This window comes from Octodon degus, unplaced genomic scaffold, assembly GCF_000260255.1.
Source record: "Octodon degus isolate 3935 unplaced genomic scaffold, OctDeg1.0 scaffold00004, whole genome shotgun sequence".
Taxonomy (NCBI): domain Eukaryota; kingdom Metazoa; phylum Chordata; class Mammalia; order Rodentia; family Octodontidae; genus Octodon; species Octodon degus.
This window is the reverse complement of record NW_004524580.1, coordinates 11,906,165-11,911,582: the sequence shown is the minus strand read 5'-3', so window position 1 is coordinate 11,911,582 and position 5,418 is coordinate 11,906,165.

Sequence of the window (5,418 nt, the reverse complement as noted above, 5' to 3'; positions counted from 1 at the left end):
TATTTGAGGTTTATTTTTTGTTTTGAGTGCCAAGAACTGATCTGAACCCAGGGTTTCCAGCTTGCTAGGCAAGTGTTCAACCACTGAGCTAAACCCCCAGAACTATACATTACACCATATATATATACATATATACATATGTATGGTATAATTAAAAATAGTGAATGTCAAAATTGACACACTGCCATTAATCCCCATATACAGGGGTTACACTTGCTATTTCCAACACAATTACCCCATCCAACGGGCCACTTGCTTAAGCAGTTTTGGAAGTCCTCTCTCTTGTTTATGATTAGAAATGTTGCTTTGGTTGCCTCAATCAATATGTTGGATCAATTCAAAGCTTTTCTATTCAAAGTCATTCTGAGTTTGGGAAGAAGGCAGCCTTCCCATGGAGCCAGCCCCGGTGGAGAGTGTGGATGTGGACAAACCACATGGTTCTGTTTGACAGTAATTGTCATGCTGTGGGATAAAACTGTTTCCCATTTGTCAGCCTTTTTTTGTATTCATTGCTTCTTAAGTAATAATCCCGTGTACTATTCAGAGTTCACTGCTGGGCTGCCAGATAAAAACTCAGCTTGAATAATTCTTTGAAGTTCAAGAAATGCAGTCAACATTGCCTTAATTTGGTATCTTGATTAATTCACTTTTACTGAAAATTGATTTTTTTCCATTAATATTTCATTTTTACTGAATAGATGAAATTGATAAACAAAAATGAACAATACAAGAAATTTTAAAAACATACCCAGTGTACTTAAAAAAAAGTCTTTCATTTATTTGATACAAGATCTCACTAAGCGGCTTAGACTTGTAGTGATCCCTCTGTGTCAACCCCTCCAGCACTGGGATGACAGGCGTGCATCAGCAGGCCCTGTTTCTGTCACTGGCATAGCACACTTGGGGTTCAGGGTCTGACACAGCATGCAGTGCTGGGAATCAAACCTGGGTCCTTGCCCTTGCCTGGTAGACACTTACACTGCTGAGCTATCTCCCCAGCTGCAATCAACATACTTGATCTGAGAGTTAAGTAAAATATGTCATATCTGGGGTGACTATATTATTTTCAGACTTATCCTTAAGGATTAACTATATACTAGTTAATCCTTAACTAGTATAGTTAAGGATTTAGTACAGAGGATACAGGGTCTCACTATGAAGATCAGATTCGTATTGATCCTCCTGTTCACAGTCTCCTAAATGCTGGGATTACAAACGCCCGCCACCATGCTCAGTCTCAGTCTCCATCTCAGTGTGCCCCTGGGGTGGGGCTGGCACAGCAGACCCAGGGTTCAAACCCCCAGCACCTGCATCTGCCTAAGTAGGCGCTTTAATCCGTTGAGCTATTTTTCTTTTCTTTCTTTCTTTTTTATTTGTGGAAGCAGGGATTGAACTCAGGCCCTTAAGCCTGCCAGGGAAGCACTTATTCCACTGAGCCATCTCCCTGGCCCCTTCTGCTGAGCTATTTGGACGGTCCTAAAAAAAAATTAAAGTAAAAAAATTCAACACAAACAGATACAGGACAAGCAACAAATTCATGAGTAGAACTCCAGCATCTCTGAAAATAATAACAAGAATCAATGCATGGTAGCAGATAAAATTAAAATTCTTCACAGAAAGAGAAAAATATCAGGAAGAAACTGACTATCCTGAGACTAGAACACAATCTTTTCCGGCCTTCTTCTGACAGACAAATTTAACTCAAGTAATGTTAAGAATTTAAGGAAGATAATGCTAAAAAAACAAATATCTTAAACATTAAGTAGGCAGACAAGCTGAACAAATATTTCTCAAAAGGACAACCATAAAAGCCCAATATGTACATGAAAAGTTTTCAACTTCTTGCAGAAATAAATGCAAATAAAAGCTATACTGAGATACTGTCTCATCTCAGAATGTTTATCAATTAAACAATAGTAAATACTAGAAAGGCTATCCAGAAAGAATAAAACCTACCTGTTGGAAAGAATGGGAATTAGTATAGATGTTGTACCAGTCAGTATAAAGGATCCTCAAAAAACTGAAAATAGGACTGACATATGTTCTAGTTATACCCCTTTTTGACACATACTGGAAGAATTCAAAGTTTGCATCTCTAAATCACAATAGCCAAGTTATGGAAGCAGCCCAAGAATCGATCAATGGATGAATGAAAAAAAATTTCCACACATATTCAAGGATTAAGAATAGAAAAACAGGGGCCAGCCAAATATCTCAGCAGATTAAAGCTCCTGCAAGCAGGCGCAGGGGCCAGTGGTTCGATCCCCAGGCTTGCCATGCTGGTGGTGTGCTGAGACAGTAATTGAGACTGGGTGTGGTGGTGCTCCTGTAACCCCAGCTCTTGGGAGGCTGTAGACAGGTAGATCACTACGAGTCTGATCTAGTAGTGAGACCCTGAACATCTTATAGACCCTTCCCTAAAGTACAAAAAATAATAAATAAATAAAATAATAAAATAATATTATCTGCAGAAGAATTACTATAACTAGGGATCATCAAGTTAAATAGATTTAGATGGACTGAAAAAAGAAGTAGCATGTTTTCCCAAACATGTGGAATCTAGAAGGAAATTTAAACATTGTTATCATTTAAGTCCAGTTGTCCCCTCAAAGCCTTATACAGTCAGTGGGGTGGCATTTAGAGTTTGGGATTAATTCATGATCCAATGCTGGGATTATGGGTATGAGCACATTCAGGCCGATAGCCTGAATGCAATACAAGGAAAGGAGAGAGGCTGGCTGCCCCTCCCTTTTGGCTCTTGCTCTCTGCTGTTTTCCACCTCCATGAGCTGCTGCCCTTTTGCCATGTGCTGCTCTGCCTTGAAGCCAGCCGAGTATGGACTGAATTCTCTACTAACTGTGAGCTATATAAATCTTTTCTTCCATAATTTTGGGTGTTGGGTGTTTTGTCCTAGCAACAAGAAAAAGTAGCCAAGACAAACACCATGAAGAAAAGAGACTTAGACAAAATAGAGAGAATCATGAGGAATAGAGGGGAAAGAAGGGTAAGGGAGGGATCACTGAGCTCTGAAAATGAGAAAGGGAACAAGAGGTGGAAAGGAGGAAGAGGGATGGGAGGAATAGACGGCATTAATGAAGGCTTGGCATTTACACTCCAATGGTCCACCATGACTATGATCATCATGTGCTGCAAACATGTATAAATACACATTTAAAAATGCATGAAGTAGAAAAAATATTAAATGATGTCATGTGGATGAATTATTCTAATATCACAATGAAACCCAGTGTTCTGGATAATGAAAATGCACTAGCGAGATATATTTCAATAACTATTTTCAACAATTCTCAAAACATTTTGAAAATTTTTAGAGAAATTGAAATTTTTATTGTACCAGCAATAAGCAAAAATGAAGTAAGAAACTTAATTCACATTTTGTGAAAGTGCTTTTATAAATAAAAGATAGATCAAATCAGTTATAATGAAAATTTGGAAAAGAATACTATAGGAAACTTCTGAAAAATACCTAGGGGAAAATTTGGAGACATTGCTAATTGATTATCAAGAAAAAAGGAAATAGGTGATATCCCACTGACTATCATGTCAAAATAAGAATAAGAAAATAAAGAGAGAAGAAAATAATATCAATAAAATACTTTTATATTGTAGAGAAATCAAGGCCTGTGGACAGCATTTATGATATGACTATCTTTTTCTCTTAGTATACTTACCACAAAAATTTCAAAATTAAATATAAGTTTAGGAATACAAGACAAACTCATTATCAAAATAGAAAAATATAACAGCCAAAGCTTTATATCTATCAAAGTAATTAAAAAAGAAAGAAAACAACTAAACAATAACTGTAGTAATTTTTATCACAAGCAACAAGAAAAAGTTTCTTTCATATTAGACTATTAATATAAATGATGATATTAGCAGAGAAAAACAGGGCAAGTAGTCAATTCAACATAAACAAAAATTAATTGGAGAATTTAAAAAAGTTTTCAAGTAGAAATATTTTGGAAACCAGAGAATAAATCACTTAAGTACCCTCTAGCTAAACATAGATGATGACAAATTGAAATCTTCCCCTCAAAACAAAAAGGAAAAGAGAACCCACTGCCGTTAAATCCATGTAACAGCATTCTGTAAGTGCTCGCAGTAAAAAGAAAGAAATTAAATTTAATTTCTTAAATAACCTATAGTCATTATAAGTGATACATTTCTAAGTTACGTTTTCTGTTTTATGAAGGAATAGAAGAATTTAATTAATTTTTGGGTTTTTTATCTTTTTCTATCAGGATTGTAATAATTTCCATATTCTTTGACATTTCTAAATTGGCAGTGCTTTGTATAGAGCATTTAGGCTATAAGTCCTTCCTAGAATTATCTAATCTGTTAGGATTTTTAACATGATTTTCTGGAAGGTGACCTTTGAAATAAATAAAATTAGAGTATTCAAATGAAAATATATATTTCCAGCATGGCACGATGATACAGACCTATAATCCCAGCATGGTGGACACTGAGGCCAGAGGTTGCAAAACATAGACCAGATTGCATAGCACAACAGTTTAGCTTCACTATATCTCAGAAAAAGAAATAAAAAAGAGGTGGAGATGTATCTCAGTAGCAAGACTGTGGGTTTGGTCCCTAGTAATATGCATTAATATATATGAAGAAAACTGAATTAAAAGATGTATCAGAAATGATAGTTAATCTTCATAATCTACTTTAAGATTTTTCTCTTATGCATCAAAATATGTCAAGACATAAGTGAATGTGTTGTAGGCTCCCTTGTAAATGTGGGTTAAGTTTTCCTAAGTGGGTCATGAATGCTAGTGGTGTGTTGTGCCTCTAGAAACTGTCACAATGGCAGAAACTGGGCTTCGACTTCCTTTTTCTCTTGTGTGTGGCTGGATTTTGGATTTGTTCTCTGGAATTTAACCATGAACAGAGGGGAGATACTAAATTTGTAAGAAAACTGAAGTCATTTTATGAGAGTTTTATCATAGGTTCTCATGCCTAGAAAAAATGATACATCAGTTCTGGCACATTCAATATACATTTATATGCATTTTAATAGACACTGTTGTGTTTAATACAATCTTATTGTAAAATTTAATTTTTCTTTATTCATACATAGATTATACTCTGCATAATACACATAGTTTAGTTTACAAGAAATGATGTGATATTTTTGAGACGAGGCCTTACTCTGTATCCCAGATTACCCTAATATTAATGATCCTTCTGCTTAAACCTCTTAAGTGCTAAGATTATAGTTGTGTGCTATAACGTCCGGCTCTGGAGAGCTATTGCAAAAAATATAAATGTCATAAAGAAGAAAGTTAATTTCTAAAGCAGTAATAAATTTGCTAATTTAGTTCTAGTATCTAACATATCCTTACAGTAGATCAACAATTAAAATGAATACATATATACACATATATA